The sequence below is a fragment of the Myotis myotis genome, unplaced genomic scaffold, assembly GCF_014108235.1.
Source record: "Myotis myotis isolate mMyoMyo1 unplaced genomic scaffold, mMyoMyo1.p scaffold_m19_p_11, whole genome shotgun sequence".
Lineage (NCBI taxonomy): Eukaryota > Metazoa > Chordata > Mammalia > Chiroptera > Vespertilionidae > Myotis > Myotis myotis.
In genome coordinates this window covers 16,390,768-16,412,543 of record NW_023416315.1, presented here as the reverse complement: position 1 = coordinate 16,412,543, position 21,776 = coordinate 16,390,768, and the positions used below count along the sequence as shown (strand labels likewise).

At 39.8% G+C, this 21,776-nt stretch overlaps 1 protein-coding gene across 1 annotated transcript in view; it reads left to right on the top strand.

The window, feature by feature from the left end:
* Window positions 1-21,776, top strand: part of MAGI2 (membrane associated guanylate kinase, WW and PDZ domain containing 2) — a 1,152,561-nt gene that overhangs the window by 962,447 nt on the left and 168,338 nt on the right. The gene's annotated exons all lie outside the window — the stretch shown is intronic.

Here is a 21,776-nt window from a genome sequence, read left to right as displayed (position 1 = left end):
CAAAGGTGAAAGAACAAATAGTCCAGGGCACAATGAGAAAACATACATGTTTTCTTGCTCTTCCTAAAGGAAGTATGAGGTAATGGGAAAAATATATAGGCTTAACACTCACAAGTCCTAAAAGAGGAAAGCCCTTAGTTGTGGTATCTGCACACTGAGACAGCTGTGGAGCAGGCAGGAAAGGAGCAGTACATCTGCTTTACCTCCTTGACTATTAGGCAATAATGAGGATATTTATGATCCACAGAAATATAGACGTTTCTATTGTTCCAGGTGTCCCCCATGATCATGTTTTAGTAGGTTTTTTCTTCTGATTATCTCTTCAGTAGGCTTTTTGAGTTGGATTGGGTTTGATTTTTGCTTTTTATCATTAAGCACTTTTCAATCAGTGTAAACTATTCAGATCGCCTATGGTTTAAGGAACATCCATGCTTTGGGTATCAATCTACCTCATCCAAGGAGATTCTCTTTTCTTCCTCTTCATATGTTGGCTCATAAGTGTCTTACAACGAAAGAAGCCTCATGTATTAGGAAGTATGAAATTGCAAAAGTTGGACTCTGCATAAAACTACTATTAGTTGTTTTTTTTTCAACAGTCAAAAAGAGATGTGGTATCATATTGGCCCTTTTTGACCATATTGTGTTTGTAGACAATAAACAAACTGATTAAGAGTATTGGATTGAGGCCGAAACCGGTTTGGCTCAGTGGATAGAGCGTCGGCCTGCGTACTGAGAGGTCCCAGGTTCGATTCCGGTCAAGGGCATGTACCTGGGTTGCGGGCACATCCCCAGTAGGAGATGTGCAGGAGGCAGCTGATCGATGTTTCTCTCTCATCGATGTTTCTAACTCTCTATCTCTCTCCCTTCCTCTCTGTAAAAAATCAATAAAATATATTAAAAAAAAAGAGTATTGGATGAGAACTAGGTTTAAAATACTAGCTCTGCCAATCAGTAAACTATGGGGCTTCGAGTGTTATTTTTCGTCTCTCTGAATCTTCTATTACTTCATTGTTGCTGTGAAGATTAAATGGCAAAATGTGAAATGCTTAGCACGTTGTCTAGCATAGAGTAAGAATACAGGAAATGTGACTCTTAGTTTTCTGCTTTTCCCTATTTTGAGTTCTTTCTCTCTATAGAGTTAGTGGAGCTGGCAAGCTGGGAAACTTACTGATAGATTGCATATATGAGTTGAAACAGCTGCTAAGAGAAAAAGAAATCAACAGTGATTATTTGCCATTTCATAAAACACATGGTGTGTTTGAATTGAACCATTCAGGATTTGGGCACATTTCAGACAAACTTACTTGTATAAGAGGACACAGGGGGTGCATACCAACATGTGAATACTCAGCAGGAACCTCTCTCCTCTCCTGAATATCCAGGGCGTTTTGAAAGAGCTATGCTTTGCATTTCTTATTACTTAATTAAATTTATATCAACTGTCATTTAAATTATTTGTAATCCTATTCTATCTTCCACATTTTGGCCACACTCAACTTCCTACAACATCGTGCTAAATAAGTATCTTTTTACTCTAAACAATGAATTTAGTGGAGTTTTTTCATTAAATACTTGTGAGACCTCACAGTCTAAGTAATTTTGAGACAATAAACCCTTTGGTGGATTTGGAAGAATGATAAAAAGGTGTCTGGGTTATAATGATGTTTCATGAGTAAATGAGGAAATTGGATAATGGGCAGAGTAGGACTAAGGATCAGTCCAGAAGGCAGCTGTCGATCTGATGAGAAAGTCATGAAAGAGGTCAGAAGAACAGACTAGCAAGAAGAAATAAGTGACTGTTGGCCTGTCTTAGAAATTTTTATCTGATAGAGCCATGGATGGGGCAGAGGACAATTTTGAGGAGAGTTGATATAGTCAAGGTCAAAAACCAAGGAAAGCTTGTGACACAATTCAGAAGATGTTCAAGATCAGAGAAGCAACATGGTAACATGTCACAGTGACCCAAGAAAGAGATGTGCATGTTCAACACATATGTGGTGGCACTAGAGAGGTGGGTGGAACAAATACACAATATGGGTTATAACCTTGGCAGCTGCAATAATCTATTGAGATCTTGAGTAAAATATCTATAAATGCCCCAGGCAGTGCCTGACACACAATTGAAGCTCAATAAAGGTTATTTCACTAATATGGGCAATAAATGCATCAAAAATATCTTATTCCTAGTCTGGTATTAATTAGTTCTGCGACCTCATGATACATCTGTAAAATGAAAGGGTTTGCTTCAGTCCATTCTAGTTCTAAAATTCTGCAACTCTATTCTTTTATAGTCTCATAGCCAAGTTACTTAAGTTACTGTATGCCTCATGCTGAAATATAAGCTGGTTTTTCTTGTTCTGATTTTCCATTGAAGAGAAAGTCAGTACATTAGCCATAATAATTATAAAAAATATTTTTTAAAACAGACAAATATCAAACTATAGAATTATCTGTCATAATAAATATTCCTGTTATTTATTTATTTAGTAAGCATTCACTAAATACTTGAAGGTATCCATTAAATATCTGCCACTTTGGTAGGTACTGCGAATGCAAAGACAGAATATGACCCCTGCCCTCAAGAGACTTATATTCTAATCAGTACAACCGGAGATGCAGTACTCTGCTCTTATCGAACCCTCTGTATAGACCTAAAGAAGACCTAAATATTCTTTCTTTTTCTCAGTCAAATCACAGCTTTATGTGGTCTTTCTTGTTTTATGTTCTTGTCCCCACTATAAAAGTGTTTAACTGCTTCTTAGATGTCTTGGGTAGGACTGGGATAAGATCTTAATTGGGTATTCTTGAAATGCTTTTACAAAACAAATAATTTTAGAATCTTTAATTTTTTTTAAAAAAAGGAGCCCTTATTTATTCTATGTACTACAATAGGGGTACAGCCAGGAGGGACAAAGAGACAAGACTTGTCAGTTCTACAAAGAGAAAGAGTTGTGCAATCATTTCACAGAGGAGGTGGTACTTGGGCTAAGACTTCAAAAAAGTAATTTGTTGTCAGGCAGACAGATGGGAAAGGAATTCCTGGTAGAAATTGGCAAGACGGGGCATTGTGTTGTCTAACATCCCAGGTATTCTGAGAGCTGTGAATGGAGTGGACATAGACAGAGAAAGGGTTGTGAGGTGGGATCTCATAAACAACAGGGCTGGAGACGCAGGCAGCCGCATCATCAAGCAGCTTCTTTTTTTTTCTTTTTTTTTTTTTTTTTAAACATTTGATTATTTTTGCTAGAATAACATATATTTATTTATAATAGTCTTTAATATACTAGAAAAATAATTTATGCATTTTATACTCCACTAGTAAGAGAAAACTCAATATATAATTTTAAACAAAAAATTTGTAAAGTGCTTTGGTATCAATAAATGGGAAAGGGAAAGTTTTACATTTTTACCTTGCAATTATTTATGACAGTGGGGATTCCATGCCTAATTAATTATTAATAGAACAAAGAAACAAAAAAATGACTTTTATTCTTTTTTTTTTTTTTTTTTTTTTTTTTTTGCTTAAAGTATTACAAATGGTATTATATATGTGTCCATTTTATCCCCCCGCCCTAGACAGTCCCCTAGCCTCCCCTATCCCCCAATGTCTTATGTCCACTGGTTATGCTTCTATGCATGCATACAAGTCCTTTAGTTGATCTCTTACCCCCCTACCTCCTGCCCCGCAACCCTCCCCGGCCTTCCTGCTGCAGTTTGACAATCTGTTTGAGGCAGCTCTGCCTCTGTATCTATTATTGTTCAAAAGTTTATAATGGTCTCTATTATCCATGAATGAGTGAGATCATGTGGTATTTTTCCTTCATTGACTGGCTTATTTCACTTAGCATAATGCTCTCCAGTTCCATCCATGACGTTGCAAATGGTAAGAGTTCCTTCCTTTTTAGAGCAGCATAGTATTCCATCGTGTAGATGTACCACAGTTTTCTAATCCATTCATCTACTGATGGGCACTTAGGCTGTTTCCAGATCTTAGCTATGGTGAATTGTGCTGCTATGAACATAGGGGTGCATATATCCTTTCTGATTGGTGTTTCTGGTTTCTTGGGATATATTCCTAGAAGTGGGATCACAGGGTCAAATGGGAGTTCCATTTTCAGTTTTTTAAGGAAACTCCATACTGTCTTCCATAGTGGCTGCACCAGTCTGCATTCCCACCAGCAGTGCACAAGTGTTCCTTTTTCTCCACATCCTCTCCAGCACTTGTCGTTTGTTGATTTGTTGATGATAGCCAGTCTGACAGGTGTGAGATGGTACCTCATTGTTGTTTTGATTTGCATCTCTCGGATGATTAGTGACTTTGAGCATGTTTTCATATGTCTCTTGGCTTTCTGAATGTCCTCTTTTGAAAGGTGTCTATTTAGGTCCTTTGCCCATTTTTTGATTGGATTGTTTATCTTCCTTTTGTTAAGTTGTATGAGTTCCCTATAAATTTTGGAGATTAGGCCCTTATCAGATATGACATTGGCAAATATGTTTTCCCACACAGTGGGTTTTCTCGTTGTTTTGTTCATGGTTTCTTTTGCTGTGCAGAAGCTTTTTATTTTGATGTAGTCCCATTTGTTCATTTTCTCTTTCGTTTCAAGTGCCCTAGGAGCTGTATCAGTGAAGAAATTGCTTCGGCATATGTCTGAGATTTTGTTGCCTTTGGATTCTTCTAGAATTTTTATGGTTTCCTGTCGTACATTTAAGTCCTTTATCCATTTTGAGTTTATTTTTGTGTATGGTGTAAGTTGGTGGTCTAGTTTCATTTTCTTGCATATATCTGTCCAATTTTCCCAGCACCATTTATTGAAGAGACTGTCTTGGCTCCATTGTATGTTCTTGCCTCCTTTGTCAAATATTAATTGAGCATATTGGTTCGGGCCGATTTCTGGGCTCTCTATTCTATTCCATTGATCTATATGCCTATTCTTGTGCCAGTACCAGGCAGTTTTGAGAACAGTGGCTTTGTAGTACATCTTGATATCTGGTATTGAGATCCCACCTACTTTGGTCTTTTTCAGGATTGCTGCAGCTATTCGAGGTCTTTTTTTATTCCAGATGAATTTTTGGAGAGTTCGTTCTAGATCTCTGAAGTATGCCGTTGGTATTTTAATGGGAAGTGCGTTGAATTTATAGATTGCTTTGGGTAGTATGGACATTTTAATGATGTTGATTCTACCAATCCATGAACACGGTATGTTCTTCCATCTGTTTATGTCTTCCTCTATATCTTTTTTCAACGTCCTGTAGTTTTCTGAGTAGAGGTCTTTTACCTCTTTAGTTAAGTTTATTCCTAGGTAGCTTAATTTTTTTGGTGCGATGGTAAACGGGATTGTTTTTATAATCTCTCTAAGCAGCTTCTATTGGAAGGAATTTGGACTTCATTGTGCAGCAAACGGGACACCAGTATAGATGAAAAGAGAAGTGATGTGTTCAGACTTATGCCTTGAAAAGAGTTCTCTAGCATCAATGAGAATGATTAGAGAGGGTAAGAATAGAGGAAAGGTGAACAGTTAGAGGTCATTTACAGTAGTGTAAGCAGTAAGTCCTGAGGTTGTGAATCCAATAGGAGGAGGGAGGATGGAAAGAAGACATCAGTACCAGAGATATCAAGGCAATAGAACCTATAGGACTGAAGGAATTTGGAGGGGGTGAAGGGGAAAATTTTAGGTTGAGTCCCAAATTTTCAGCTTAGAGGACTTGGGGGTTCCTAGTGCCATTTATAGATCCAATGGACTATTGAAGGTGGAGCAGGTTTTAGGGGAAGAGACTAGTTTATTATTAGACATGAACCCTGTTGAACTCCTGTCAGTGTAGATACTGATGGACACTTGGGCTAGACCTCAGGGGAAGGATGGGCTGATTTAGAAACAGATTTATAAGTCTTAAACAGTAGGAGAAGCCTGGGGATAAATAAGCTCAGTGTGGGGGGAATGTGTCATTGAGAGGAGAGGAAAGGGGGTGAGGACAGAGGAAGCAGGTATAGCAGATTCAGCAAAATCAAGTACTACCTTTGTTTTAGCAAGTAAGCTGTCCAGAGAGATAATGCTGGGGTTGCAGTGGTTATTCTATGGCTATTTGTTTCATGATGAATAAGTAGATGAATGAGTGGGTAAATGATTGAGCGAGAAGTAAGGGCCACCCCGGGCTGGGGAGTATAAATAATAAAGGTCAAAATTAGAAAGACAACACTACAAATTCTCATGCAGACAGAAACTAAAGCCGCGAGAGTGAAGGAGACCCCAAGGGAACAAGGGTAAAGTGAGAAAATAAGGACTCAGAAGTGAACCCTGATCTCATTAAGGAGGTAGCCTCCGCAGGTTCTCCATGCTCCTCCGTAAAACATTAGTCATCATTAGTCAGAACAGCCCGTCAGCAGGCGCTGCGGCTGGAGTTACAATTTGACCTTCATCCGTAAGGAAGGAAGATAATGTTCCAGTTCCCCCTCATGTGGGAGGTGGATGAGGACAGAGGAGGCACGAAATGTCGACTGTGATGAAGTGCCAGATTGAGTAGGAGCTGAGTGCCAGCTGTGGCGAGGCGCCTTTTGGGCTGTAATCCACTGGTTCTTACCATCAATCACAGTTCTTGACTGGTTAATTCTATTAGGAAGACATCTCGATGCAGCCTCCTCAGTCCCCAGGAAAGCTGTGCGTAGAATCCACGGTGAGAATGAGCCTCACAGAACCAATGTGGCTTCAGGAAGCAAACCAGCTTTTCAAACCCCATTTATCTTTAGAGAGTCAGTGAGGTTGCTAGAAACCTGAAGCCTGCATTTTTTTTTTTTGTAGGCTTTTTTTTGTAAGTGGCTTAAAGAGAATGGGAAATTACTCAAAACTAAGCTGACAACTTAATGGAAATCAGTTCAGCTGAAAAATATTTACTGTGGGGTCACCAAGAGTTAATTGTCGACAATAAAGTTAGTTCTGCCAGTGCGAAATGTGGTCCCTGCCTTCACTAATTTTCTGAAGATTCAAACCCAAACAAAGCATGTTTTGTTTTGTTGTTTTTAACTTAGAGGTCAGCTAGTGGGAAGGGAGTTTAAGAGCAGATTTACTACTCCCTTCGCTGAAAGATTTACATCACTTCTGATGCTCATACTCCCCTAGTGGTTAAGTAATCAGCTCTATGAGACACTCTGTCTACATCTGTAAAAGGAAGAGTGGAGTGGTCCTCTCTGGCTGCAAAATACAAGCAACTTATACATGTATTAGGGCCCAAACATAGCATATTGCTGACAGCCCAGGAGACTTCCCTTCATTCTGTTATGTATAAAATAAGATAGTTCAATGACATTTGGGAAAACTTTAGCATTATGTAGAGCTTTGTTCTCTGCCCAGCACATCTGGCTCCTTCAGTCCCAGATGTGTGTCTGTCCTGCCCTTCCGATTATCCAGTTCTTGTGTAGGACTTCACAGGGTCTCTAATTAAGAGGTAACTTTTTGTCCTAGCTGGTTTTGCTCAGTGGATAGAGCGTCAGCCTGCGGACTGAAGGGTCCCAGGTTTGATTCCGGTTGAGGGCACATGCTTGGGTTGCAGGCTCGATCCCCAGTAGGGAGCATGAAGGAAGCAGCTGATCAATGATTCTCTCTCATCATTGATGTTTCTATCTCTCGCTTCCTCTCCCTTTCTCTCTGAAATAAAATATATATATATATGTTAATTTATGTATATATATAAATATATATATCTATAAGTTAACCTATATATATATAAGTTAATTTTCTTCCTAAGTAGAAATGCATCTTGGAATGATGCCCCTTCTGGTGGTGTCTGTAAGGAGCAAGTAAATACATAGTAGGTGATGATGCACCTAATAACTCATCCTCTACCACTACAGCTCCCAGTGTCGTGGGCCAGGTGGTCACTGCTGCTGGCCATTTCTGTTCCACTGAATGTAAAATCAACAAGCAACACCAAATAGATATCACAAGTCTATATGCTGATCTGAAAGATTTTAAGACAAGATCGTAGCAATTAACTAGTCTGCTAATTGCATAATAACCTGTCACCCTGCTATGACACACTGGGAAATGAACTCTAGACTTGGAATCAGAGAGGATGTGGGCTGATTCCTGGTTCTGCCGCCTCGCTCTTGCATGCCTATAGGCAGGACACTGCTGGAACCTCCGTTTCTTCTGCAAGACATGTGTGATCGTTCCTTCCTGCGTCCTCGGAGATTTCATATGACAATATACCCCAAATGCCATTAAAATGATAAACTGCTAAATAAGTGTGAAATTTTTCTCAGAGAAAAATTAAAATTCTGAGTATTGGTAAAAATGCATTTTGACATTTCTTTTAGTCAACAAATATTTAGTGAGCATTTGCTTTATACTGGGTACTGTATTAGGAGTTGGAGGATCCATAATGAACAAAAATATAGATCAACCCCTGCCATCAGGGAACTTTTAGACTCATGGGGAAGAGTCATCAAAGAAAGTTGTCCCTTTACCATAGTGACTTCAGCCACTCAAATGAGGGGGAAGAGGAGGGTTGAGGAAAGGTTTATGGAGCAGTCAGAGCCTCTCTGGTCATGGGATTTGGTTTAGAGAGTCCAGGATGCCTTCCCTGAAGAAGTGACCCTGGGACCAAGATCTAAATAATAAACAGGACTTAACCAGGGGATGAGGGCAGGGACGCAGGTTCAAAGACCTTATGGTGAGAGGGATCCTTCAGGGTGGAGCGACTGAAATAAGGTCCCTGACCTAGAGTAGGTAAATAAAGCAAAGCAGGAAGAGTCCAGGGCAAGGTGAGATTGGAAGATGGGTGTGGGGCAGAGTAAGGATCTATAAAGGATTTTCCCAAGCATTGGGAAGCTGATTACAGGGTTTTAAGTATAGAGCAGCATGATCAGATTTTTGCTTGGAAAGGATTATTGTGACTGCAGTGTGAGGAACAGATGCAAGCAGATGTAGGTAGATTGATTGCAGTGGTTCGGGCAGGACCTGATGGTAGTTTGGACTCAGGTGCATCATTGGAGATGAGAATTGAGGAATAGTTAGGTAGCGATAACCACAGGACACAAAGTAAATCTGAATTGCAAGTCATTGAGATATAGTTAATATTATGCTTATTCTCGGACTCAGCAGTTCAACTCATGACCCAGAGTGAACGGTAAAATGTTCCTCATTGAGACAATATGACAGAGGAATTACACCTTTGTCCCCACTGGATTTAATGACTTTATTTTTTCTCCAAGGCCTTTTTTGTTGTATTGAGGTGTAAATAAGGAAAATTGTACATTGTGGTGACTTAATAAGCATATACATTGTGGAAGGATTTCTTCCTCCTAGTTCATGAACACACCCATAGTCACATAACTGAAATTTGCTTAAAGAATAAAACAAATATTCTCACACACACACACACCTCACTCCACACCCCTCTGCCCCCCCCCCACCGCCCACCCCCACCCCCACCCCCAGTGAATTACACTCTCTCAACATGGATGCTGTGATCAGGCACTGACAGTACTGCACGCTTGTCTGTCTTTGACTTCTTTATATTTTCCAGGTAATAGTATGACTTTCATTTTTTACATATCAGAGAGAGAAAAAACTAGCATGTTTACTTGAAACATAGCAGAATGACAAAGCTAGTGCCTATTCTAGCCGCTGTGCCCGTGCAGATTACCCCCGTCTTATTCATAACATTAATAATTGGAGAATTCTCCCATCAACCGAAGATGCTCCACATGCTGTGCATTTCAAAAGGTCACATCTGTAGAAGAATTTATTATATTTCATTAAAGATGTCTCACTCAGCACTAAGACGAAGAAAAAACATAGTCTCCACTTCAAGGCAGCGTGGCACATACATGGCTCGCATGCCTCCCTTCTGTCCTCCCACGTCCATGTCTGAGAGGTTAACTGATGAAGACACGATTTCCTGCTGAGCCTTCTGAGAACTCTCAGCACAAACTCCAGTCAGCCAGTGGATTAGAACTGATATGAGAGTTAAAACTCTCCATTTTAACACCATGTAAATCCTTCGCTCCCCAGAATAACCACTTTAAGTGCATATTTATTTAGGTTTTCCTCCCACCACAAATATGGTTTGCCTGTTCTGCCACTTGGTATCTTCTGAGCCACCCGAGTTCGCAGGCAGCTGTGGATGTTTCCAGCAAGCTGAGCCCTGCCCTTAAGAACCACAGTCTCTTGTCTCTGCCTGAGAACTTTCTCTGGCACTACCCGTGCTTCCTCGGCCTCAAGCAAGGACAACCCAGAACTGTGGCAGCGTTAACACTCTGGGAGAGCAATACTCAGTGAGCAGCAATCCTTGTCCCCTGGGAGAGGAGGGTCAGAGGACACATGCCTGGCCTCGCCATTCCTCGGTAGGAAGGCTCTGGTGTGTGTTCCCCATGGTTTCCCAGAGGATCCACAGGGGGCTGAGTCCCAGGTGCTCCCAGTGATTATCTGCTCAGTAGAGTATTTCACTTCCCAGATTCACTCTCATTCTTCGTTTGTGCTCCCTATGGCAGTGATGGCGAACCTTCTGAGCTCGGCGTGTCAGCATTTTGAAAAACCCTAACTTAACTCTGGTGCCGTGTCACATACAGAAATTTTTTGATATTTGCAACCATAGTAAAACAAAGACTTATATTTTTGATATTTATTTTATATATTTAAATGCCATTTAACAAAGAAAAATCAACCAAAAAAATGGGTTTGCGTGTCATAGGTTCGCCATCACTGCCCTGTGGTCACCCAAGTCTCATCTCAGGATCTGCTTGTGGGAGAACCCACAACTGAAATGGCATCTTTTATGTTGTGTAAAACATTGATTTCCAAACTGCAGTCAATGATGTTCCCCCTGGTGACCCAACAGCTGAGATGTGGGCTTGCTCTTCATTCCACAGCAGACCCATTAAAACTGTCCTTCCTTCCTTCCTCTCTAGGAAGGCCCACAGGAGAACCTGGGAAATCAGAAAAGGGTGGGGGGGAGAAATTTACAAACTCAATTACACCAAGATTCCCACCACAAAGCAAACACATTTCTTTTTATCTCTGTCTTGTGATTTTGATTATTGAAAAATACATTTGAAGGGCAATCCTATGCTGATATTTGCACTTTATCTCCCCTATGTGATGCTAATCAGGGAAGCCAGAACCTTCAATGAAGAATTATTACTTCAAACCGTAGCTGGTTAAGTTAGTCAAAACAGGAAATAAACAAGTACCAGCTCTGCCTATATTTTAGTCCTTCGTTTATAAATAATATATATGGCATATAGAAAAATAGAGATACAATTATTCTTTACATTAACAGATTATGCTACTAAGAAGTTCTCTTTAAAATGACATCTGGCCAAAGAATCTCCTATATGCTTTCTGGCAACATCCCAGGAAAGTGCCAAGAAGACATGAAAAGGAAAATGTCATGGATTTGCAAATTGTAGCAATTAGGCTTAGGGACTGCTGTATACGGCAATGAGAGGTGTGTTTAACCTCCTCCTCACTAAACAATCAGTCACTTTTGTTCATGACTACTATCTTTCAACAAATTCTGAAATCTCAGAAACCAGACCACAGCATAGCAGAAAATGGAGAGGAGATGGTGGTGACAAATTGTCTCCTGGGCAAGTGATGCAATTACATTGAGCATCATGGGTGGAGGCAGAGCTATAAGAAAGAAGCCTTGGGGGAAAGTATGTAGAAACCATTTCAAATTTTTTACAACAAGAATTGTTATCCCAAAACAAACAAACATAATCAGGAAGTTGTTTTAAGAGAAGATCTCCCTACTGTCCAGCAAAGCTATGCGACACCATTGCCATTGGATGTCTGGCTGTAAGCTATACATGCAACTCACTGCTGTGTGAAAGCCAACCTGGGTATTATTTTTTTTTAAATATATTTTCATTGATTTCAGAGAGGAAGAGAGATAGAAACATCCATGATGAGAGAGAATCATGGATTGACTGCCTCCTGCAAGTTTCCCACTGGGAATTGAGCCCACAACCCAGGCATGTGCCCTTGACCGGAATCAAACCTGGGACCTTTGAGTTTGCAAGCCGACGCTCTATCCACTGAGCCAAACCGGCTAGGGCAACCTGGGCATTATTTCACACATCACTCCAATGGGCCGTCACGGAGGCCAGGAGCCTGACTTGGATAAATCTTCCCATTTTAAATGAATGAAAAAAGTCTTAAGGCCAGCATAGTGCCTATAATAAAATAGGTAAGCATGTAAGAAAGGAACAAGTACAATTAGCCTTGAAGATTGGGAGGAAGAGAATGATTGTGAAACAGATATACTGTGGGGGGGGGGGGGGGGCGGAACCTGAGAAAACATGCTTGGAATCCTCAGAGGTGAGAAGATGTAACATTTAAAAAAACAGAAGTGAGCAGAGCAGCCTGAAAAGCAAAAAACAGGCAAAGTGAAGCTTGATGCAGTAAAAAGGCCATAGTAAACAAATCTGGGGGTTTGGGGTTACCTCAGAAAATGAAAATGTTCATTAGAATCAGTAAAAAGCAAAACTAATACTGCCAGAAACTAACGATACAGAGGTCAAGTTGAGGAGTTCTGCAGTTACAGAGCAGCAGGTCTCAAGCTTTATTCATCTCAACAGCAGTCACATGCACGACACAATCCCACCAGTGAAGCTGCTGGTTCTTCATGGGGCATCTCAAATGCGAGGACAAACTGGGGGTGGGGGTGCTGTCCGAGTCACTAGAGGCGGGGAAAGGAAATGATGTGTGAGCCAAGAGCTTGGACTATAACCCTTCGGCAGAGAGGGAGAGGCATGGCTCACTTATGGTAAATATTCTGATGGTTGAAGAAATGAAAAGCTTAAAGAAGTGAAAGCGAGAAACTGAAAAAAAGAAGCAGTCAAGATGAAATCTACAAATAATAGAATATGCTTTGAGCAGTGCTTCTCACCTGTGCATGTGACCCTCCTGGGATCTGGTTAAATGACAGATCTGATTCAATGGGTCTGGGCTCTGGGATTTGGGATTTCTATCAAGCCCCCAGGTAAAGTCCCACCCTGCCTTTTAGTCCCCCACATGGGTGTGCCCCAGCCTCTTGATAAGGACTTGGATGCTCTTCTCTTTCCATTAAGATGAACTTCTACCCAAGGGTCCCAGGTTCAATTCCGGTCATGGGCGCGAGAAACAAAAAAAGAAAGATTAACTTCTTCCCTTATGTCTTAAATGCCATCTTCTCTTGTCTCGTGAAATAATTTCAGCAAGTATCCCCTTTCCTCCTGAATCTTTAGACACTGTCTTTGTTCAGGAACCTTCTCACCTGAATGTAAGCATGCTTATACCAAAGAAAGCTTCCCTTCATGGGGTTTATACCATACCCCCCATAGCCACTACGACATTGTCTCTTCAACCTGATAGCCATTTCTCAGTTCCACTTTTTCACCTCCCATTCACTCAAAGCCACTGAACTCTGAGTTCTGCATCTGTTGTGGCCATTAAACTACTTCCACTGAGGCCGCTGGTGGCCCTGCTGTTGGACGAACCACTGAAAGCCTTGTTTTATGAATAGATTCCTTTACTGCTTCTTGAACCTTTCTCTTTACTTGGCTCTCTGTTACTTCTCAGACACTTCATTCTTCTGCACGTCCTAAGGAGCTCTCTTTTCATGCTGCACAACTTTGTTTCATTATTTTAAGTTTAACCTGACTTTTTAGACCTCTAACCTGATACCTCTACTGACTACCAGATAATAGAGCCAACTACTACGTGACTGAAACCCAACTCACCGTGGTTCAAACTTCAGAATGTATTTCAAACTACATTTGAACCCAGGCTCCCCAAAAGCACCGCAGAGTCATTTCTCCCATAACCTAACTTGCTAGATTTCACTCTAGGAATTCTCTTTCCTATATTTCTCACGTCAGCTGATGACACCCCCATCTATCCACGTTCTAAGACAGAAGCCTTCATAGATTTTACCTTCGCCATGATACTACTCTTCCACCCCCAGCAATCACCATGCCTCATCAGCTTTCCTAAGTCTCTTGTGAGTTGGTCTCTTCTACTCTCCTCGACCTTCACTACTATTATTAGTTCATTCAAATGTGTCTATTAAAGTATCCACTGTGTCAGCATTGTGCTAAGTACTGGGAGTACATTGTGAACAAGTAGAAATGATCCCTCCCCAAATGGGATTTATACCCTAGTTGGGGAGATGGCCATTAAAGTAATGATTTCACAAATGTAATTATGTATATGATTTCATAAATATAATTACAAATAATGATGGGTGCCATATAAAGAAAAATACAGAATGCAATGAAAAATTATAATAGAGAACTTTGATTTAGTGAAAGATCAAGGACATCTTTCCTGAGTAGTTTTCAGCTGACACGTACAGAAGGAGTTAGAGATAGCTGTGTGAAGAGTGACAAAGGGAGGGCAAGTAAAATGAACTTGTGCAAAGGCCCTGTGGTTAGAAAGCCTGACTTAGGGAACTTGAGTGAGCAAAGAAGAGTAATCCATGAGGTGTCTTGGGAATAAGTAATTGGGAGGGAAGAATATTTGGGAGGGAAATTTATGTAGGGACATACAGGTTTTGTGTTCTATACTAAATGGAGTGGGAATCTATAAAGGATTTTAAGCATGATCAGATTCTCTGACATCAGAAAATTTGCTGCTGCTCTGCTCACGCAAGAAATGGGGGAGGGAGGATTACAATGATGGCTGTGGAGATGGAGAGAAGTGGATTTGAAATAGGTTTTGGAGATAGAATACAAAGAATTTGGTGATAAGGAAGTTAGAGAGGGGGGATTTTAAGAATGGCTTTCATGTTCCTGTCTTAAAAACTTGGAGGGGCAAATGAAATCTATCGAAATAGGGACCAAAGAAGAAAAGATTTGGGAGGAAAGGTCAAAGGTTTCACTTTTGCCGTAATTCACGGTGCTTGGGAGACACTCACAACCCAATAAATATTCATTTAATATTGATGTACAGTACCAAAACAAACATCTAACCTGTCTTAAACTATGTAAAGATGTTTCTATGCCTGGCCAGTGTGGCTCAGGAGGTCACTGGTTCGATTCCCGGTCAGGACGCAAGCTCCAGTTGCAAACTTGATCCCCAGTAGGGGACATGTGGGAGGCAGCCGATCAATGATTCCCTCTCATCATTGATGTTTCTATCTCTCTCTCTCTCCCTCTCTCTCCCTAAACCATTTTTTTAAATATGTTTCTAGATTTCTTTCCCAAAATAAAAAAAAAATACTTCATCATTCATCATTATACACTCATCATTATAAAAAAAATATTACTCTCAGAATTGGAATTTTTATTTGCAAGCACTGATACCCTTCTACATTTTCTTTGCCAACTGTTCACAGAGTGTCCTAAACATACAGAGCATTTCTCTCTTTGGGCCATAAAAAAGGGGCCTTTGTAGTTGTTAATATTTTCTGCAAACCTCAATCGGAGTTTTAGCCTCCCTGACACAGTTCTTCCAGTCCATTCCTTTGCTCCTGTTCAAGCCCTCCACCAGGCCTGCTTCAGTTATCAGAGGAGAACATGTGTAGGCTTATCCTTTCTACATGCTCATCTGGATTACTTGGAATTGTCGATTATTCTGTCCACCAGGAACAAAGCCAGGGGAAAATGGCCATTTGAAAACACTTGGTAGTGTCTGTAAGAAAAACACTAATATTTTAAAGATGCAGAAAGAACCATTGTGAAAGCATTGCAGAGAAAGCCACATAAAAACAGATTCTCCAGGCCAAAAATGGCAGCCAATTTGACATTTTCTTTGCAAATTGACTATTGTGCCTGGTGGAAGCATGGTGATGGGAGGTTTGGGGACCACCAGCAGTGAATCTGCCACGCTGGTTTCATAGAAGGTTGGTTCTTGGCCCAGGTCAGTTTCATTAAGAAGAATTGCCCTTTTACTGATTTCAAATTGCTTAAACAAATTGTCTAAAGGAACTGCAGGGTTTAGCCCATTTAATGAATTTTAATCAGAAATACATGAATCAGTCAAAAACCAGAAAAAAGTTAATAACATTGAATTAGTTTTAATGGAAATTAATTCATTACCCTGCTGGCTTACATTTACCAAAGGCTGAATTTTTTTATGGAAAATTTGCCAGGCTGTGGGAAAATGGGAGGATCTTTAACATAAAGATTAACCGTGTTAGTGATATTTTTCTCCTTCAAATTAGCCCTAACTGGAGATTCTAAAATGCTGGGGCTTTTTTCCCCTTTGGAAAACTTTAAAATTAAATTTTAAAAATAATTTCCTCTATTGGAAGAGTTTCTGACAATTCCTGAAATACTTTTAGAAATGTAGTAGGAACAGGAGTTTCCTTTTTTGCTTACAGTCTTTTATAAGGAAGAATAAGTTCAGAGGTGGACATCAGTGCGGATGTGCCGGAGAGAGTGTCCTATCCTCCCACAAGATCCCATGGGGACGGTGAAAAAATTCTCTCTCACTTTCTCCAGTTTCTCTCACACTCAAATGATATGCACATACTCCTGTTCCCCCTTTCTTCTTTGTCCTTTTCTTTTTTATTGCTTTATATGTTAATCGTAGTAAAATATACAGAACATAAAATGCACATATTAGCCATATTTAAGTGTACAGTGTTAAGTACATTCACATTGTTTTGTCTTTCTTCTTTTTTAAGCAAAACAGAACACAGCTTTCAATAACCCAGGTTGTGGACATCGTCAGTGAAATGTCTTTATTTCATAATGATTCCTATTCCTTTTCTGTTACTTCAAGAAAAAAGAGAAGTAGAAAGCGTTTCCCCTGCATCTCTATCATTTTTAGTAGTAGTTGTAGAATGCCTTCTAAAATACTTGAAACTGTAATGATAATCTTCAAAACCAGAGTCATCGGTTGTGGCAAATACTTCAGGTGAAGAAGAGACCATTTCACATTCTGCAAGTGGGAGTTCAATATATCAAGATGTTACCATAGAATGAAACCCTTGTCGCTCATGGGAGCAAGGTGGAGGATTTGGGGGCGCCACCGAAATAAGCCTTTTAAGAGGTCCCCATGGAGGACCTTATTGTGCTGGTTGCCTGTTCATCAGTAGCTTTAACTGAGATCTCACTTCACAAAGGCCCATTTTCAAATTGCTGATGACTGTTCAGTAATGTTGCTTTATCCCAAGAGGAATGGAAGATTTTATTGGCATGGAGTTACATTTCTCCGATTCCAAAGTCCCTGCCCCTTCAGCCAGTCCTGGAAAAGGTACAGCTGGGGTTCCAGAGGAGCCAGAAAGGCCAGTGTCCAGAGCTTCAGTTTCATGTTGCAGTTGGTGTAGTTCAGCACTCAGGCCAGATTAAAGCCCATTAGGCCATGAGTGGAGCCAACATGGCCATGACCCACGTGGGCAGTGGAGAGTGCATCTCCCCTATCACAGGAGAGCCTCACCGGAGACAGAAGAGAGAGAGAGAGAGTGAACTCACCGTGTTTGGAAGTTTAAATATTCAGGTTTCAAATGCTTGCAGTGACAATGCCCATCCTGGCCACTAATTTTTTCCCAGGTCTATCTATGGCAGACAGGTAGGTACCTTCCCATGTCATTCAGACCTCTACTGGGCATGCGTCTAAATTGCCTTGGTCCAGTCCCTTCCCCCATGGATCAGCGGGAACAGACTTGGAGAGGGCTAAATGCAGCTTTTTGACCAAGCTGTATAAATGGCCTGCCTGTATTGTCTGGTTTCCCCTTTCACTCCTTCCCTGTTAAATAATAGCCAGGTTATTACAACGGCATCAAAGTGGAGTATAGAGGCATGTTGAAAGATTTAGTTCTGTTTGGGGAAACTCTTAGAAATCTTGAAAAACCGCCTTGGTGTTATTCCAAGTTGATCATCATGGGACTCAAATTAAATTGCTCTTCATTGCATTTTGATCCCTTATTGGAATCGGACTGATTTTAAGGAAGTTCATTATTTTGTTGCCTGGTGTAAGTAAATAATAGTAATAAAAATTCTTGGAAAATAACTCACAAAGGCATGCTAGAAAGAGGCTCTCCCTTCAAAGCTACTGTAAATACATTGATATTTTTTCATTTTGGATATGATGTGTCAGAAGAAGTAGATTCTGAAAAGAGCTACTCTGTGGAACATTCCTGTTGGGATAAAGCAACATTACTGAACAGTCATCAGCAATTTGAAAATGGGCCTTTGTGAAGTGAGATCTTAGTTAAAGCTACTGATGAACAGGCAACCAGCACAACCCAACGGTGTGGTTAGCAGGGGGAATGTTCTCAGGTTTCTCTGAAGCAGGATTCCGGGCAATCAAACAATGGAAGGGTGTAAGAAAAGGGAATATTAAATATTTTCTGGGTTTTGTTTTGTGTTTTGTTTTTTTATTTTACTGAATTGAATGAATATTATCTGCGAGAGATATTACTATTGTGTTTTTATTTTCAAATGGTTGCCTGGGACATGGTGTTTTTATTTATTTTTTATATATATTTTTATTGATTTCAGAGAGGAAGGGAATGGGAGAGAGAGATAGAAACATCAATGATGAGAGAATCATCGATCAGCTGCCTCCTGCATGCCCCATACCGGGGATTGAGCCCACAGCCCAGGCATGTGCCCTTGACCAAAATCAAACCCGGGACCCTTCCGTCCGCAGGCTGACACTCTATCCACTCAGCCAAAACAGCCAGGGCCAGTGTTTTTATTTTTAAATCATTGCCCGGGACATATAAAATGTTACCTGAATAGGTAGTCATATTTAGCAAATTAGAATACAGAATTTCCAGTTAAATTCATTTCAGATAAAAAATGTTGCCCTAACCAGTTTGGCTCAGTGGATAGAGCGTCGTCCTGCGGACTAAAGGGTCCCAGGTTCAATTCTGGTCAAGGGCATGTACCTTGGTTGCAGGCACATCCCCAGTGGGGGGTATGCAGGAGGCAGCTGATCGATGTTTCTCTCTCATCGATGTTTCTGACTCCCTATCCCTCTCCCTTCCTCTCTGTAAAAAATCAATAAAATATATATTTTTTAAATGTTTATGTACCTCCTATTGCAATATGTCTCATCTATAATAATAAAAGCATAATATGCTAATTAGACCAGACATCCTTCCGGGTGTCTTCCAGACGAAGCCAGAGCTGCAAGGGAATCCCAGGTCCCGGTGCCAGAGGGAAGCCGGTGCCAGCAGCCAGGGGAAGGAAGGCCTACTCTTGCACGAATTTTGTGCATCAGGCCTCTAGTATAGTATATAAGACATACTTATACTAAAAAATTATTCAGTATCTGAAAATCAAATTTAACTGGGTACTTTATAATATATCTTGCAACCATGTTCTTATAGTTTATTAAAAATTGTATTTAGATGACATGTAGAACTGAAATTTCAACATGAACTCATTGTTGTTTTCTCCATTTTTTGTCTATTTGCATTGTGCTGCTGTTTCCCTACCCATCTCACTGTGCTTTTAGGTGCAGAATTTAAAAATATATTTTAGTTTTATTTTGGGTTCTAAAGAAGACAGATTTTTAGAAATCTAATTCAAGTTTGTGCTTTTTTATTTTAAATGCTCACTTGAGGGTATGTCTTTATTGATGAGAGAGAGAAAGAGAGAGAGAGAGAGAGAGAGAGAGAGAGAGAGAGAGAGAGAGAGAGAGATGAGAAAGAAACATAGAACAGTTGCCTCCCGTACACTCCCAGACCAGGGATGGGACCTGTAACCTAGTCTCTGCCCTACTCTGGAATTAAACCCACTTTTGGTCTATGAGACTATCATACACCAAACTGGCCAGGGCCAATTTTATCCTTTTTTATTAAATGCATCTAAATGTTCTTATTAGCTGCATCCAAATATTTCCATTTTATTTTTTCCTTTAATGTTCTGCTCATGTTTCAATTAGCTTATAACTATACCTCAAGACAACTTTTGTTGTCTTAAGAATCAGGATTAATGTCTTTATATTTGTATCCACACCAATCGATGATCAGTATGGAAAACATGGGCCACTATAAAGAAGTTTAGAAGTAGGGAAAACAAAGGCCAGAAATAAACTAAAACATAAAGGAGCTATTATTTTATTTTTAAAAAAACTCTTTTTCTCTGAACTTAGTTTTATAAAGAGACTGTTAGCTCTGAAAGGCTTAAGAAGAAGATAACTAGATCCCTCTTCCTGTTTCCTATGAAGATGGGTGGTGAGGAGCCCAAAAATAATTGTCCCAACAAACCAAGCCGATCTTGCTTTTGTGACCTATCTGCAACCAGAGTGATTTCAGAAAAAGAAAAACTGCAGAAATAAGGATTTAAAATTTTTTATTTTGTTTAGGAGATTTTAATGTTGATTGGAATATACTCCTAGAGGAGCCATCCCTACAAAAATTATTGCACATTTATAATATATAATAGTTTGACCCACACTATTACAGTATTTCCGTAGCTCTTCCAATGAAGTTGAGCAGAAAATTGAAGTTTAATCATGTAGAAAACTTGACCTTCTGGCTTAATAAGGCCAAATTGAGTATATCCGAAATAGATGTTTTCTATTCATCATAATTTAAATGTTTATAGCATGACTGATACTTCTCCAGAGAAACACGAAGGATCACATAAGTTATTTATATTTAAAGAAATCTATTCTGATACAATTTCTTACTACTTAAAATTACTTGCTCCACAGCAAGCAGCTTTTTTTTTTTTTTTTTTTGACAATGACTCAGAAAAAAAGCCTCTTTGGCAAAACTCAGCATTAGAAGGACTCCAAAAACTGCCATAATGGGCACGGTGAAGGAGTCCTGGGTGATGCCAATGGCATGAGGTTAGACGGAATGAAACAGCCTTAAAAGAACTGGAAACCAAAGTGCCTATGATGACAGCTGGTCAAATTAAACCTCCCTCTCTCCTCGTCTGATCTTAACCAGTGTCCCTTTAGCCCATTTTAGTTCTGCTGAACCCTGACTGCTAAGGAGGGCGCAGATGATTACACATATTCTGTGGAAGAAATAATCATCTTTTAAGATAATGCCCTAACTGGAGATGAGAGCTCCATAATAGAGGAACCATTTTCAATACATCTATATCAAAGTCTAAGAAACTCCCAGCCCAGAACAAATGTAAAATAGTAACACTCAAAACCTGTCGGGCCCTCCAGGGAGGTGATAACAAAAAGAAAGTAGAAGAAACAATTGAATGTTTTAGCATTGTGAGGATGTATAAATAGTGTCATTTTTCAAAAGAACCGTTACTGGCAATTCCATAAAACAGCAAATAAATGTTATCCTTTGCAGAAAATAATGTGTAATTGTCCAATAAATTACAAAACTTTTCACTTTATAGTTAGTAGTCAAATGGCTTTAATTGTCATTTTATAGAATGAATCAAAGGTGATTAATGTATTTATTTATCTATAATTTTTACTCTAAGATATTACCAAAAAGGATGTGATTAAATCCTTGTAATTAAATTAATCAAACCAGACTTTGAACAGAATTTTTTTTTCATTAGTTGGAAAGAGAGGTAAGAACATACAGAGTATGTGAGAAAGTGAACTAATTCTACCAATCTCATTAGTAAGATGGCTATTACACTTTAATTTTAAATTTAACTCTGGCCTTGGCCAGGTGGCTCAGTTGGTTGGAGCATCATCCCATACACTTAAAGGATGCTGCTTCAATTGCCAGTCAGGGCATATACCTAGTTATGGGTTTGATCCCCAGTCGGGTGCGTAGGAGAGGCAATCAATTGATGTTTCTCTCTCACATCAATGTTTTTCTCTCTCCCTTCCTCTCTCTCTAAAATTAATAAAAGCATATTGTCAGGTAAGGATTGAAAATAAATAAATAAATAAATCCAAGGAAAGCTA